Genomic DNA, 464 nt, shown 5'->3' with positions numbered 1-464 from the left:
GGCATTTCATCCTCCACCTCATGTGACGGCGGAGGACGGGAGACTTCATCTGCTCTGCCCTGTCAGAGCACTGAGTATTTACACTCTGAGGTCCTCCCGTTGGAGGAAGGCTGACCAGCTGCTAGTGTGTTTTGGCTCCCCCAGGGCTGGGCGACTGGATTGTTCAGACTATTTCCCTGGCCTATCAGGTGCACGGTTTGCCTTCACCTGTGGCTGTGAGGGCTCATTCTACCAGAGGCATGGCGGCCTCTCGTGCCCTCCTTTCCGGGGCCTCTTTGCAGGATGTTTGTTTAGCGGCTGGCTGGGCCACTCCGCACACATTCATTCGGTTTTACAGTCTTGACCTGCCTTCGGCACCTGGCACTCGTGCGCTCTCCTCTTAGTCGTGCCACTTTATTGCACACTGGGGCAGGCGGGGTTTTCGGCACGGTTTAGTGGGTATCTCGTTCCCATAGTGTCGTAAC

The sequence above is a fragment of the Micropterus dolomieu genome, linkage group LG10, assembly GCF_021292245.1.
Source record: "Micropterus dolomieu isolate WLL.071019.BEF.003 ecotype Adirondacks linkage group LG10, ASM2129224v1, whole genome shotgun sequence".
Taxonomy (NCBI): Eukaryota; Metazoa; Chordata; class Actinopteri; order Centrarchiformes; family Centrarchidae; genus Micropterus; species Micropterus dolomieu.
This window is presented reverse-complemented; position numbering follows the sequence as displayed.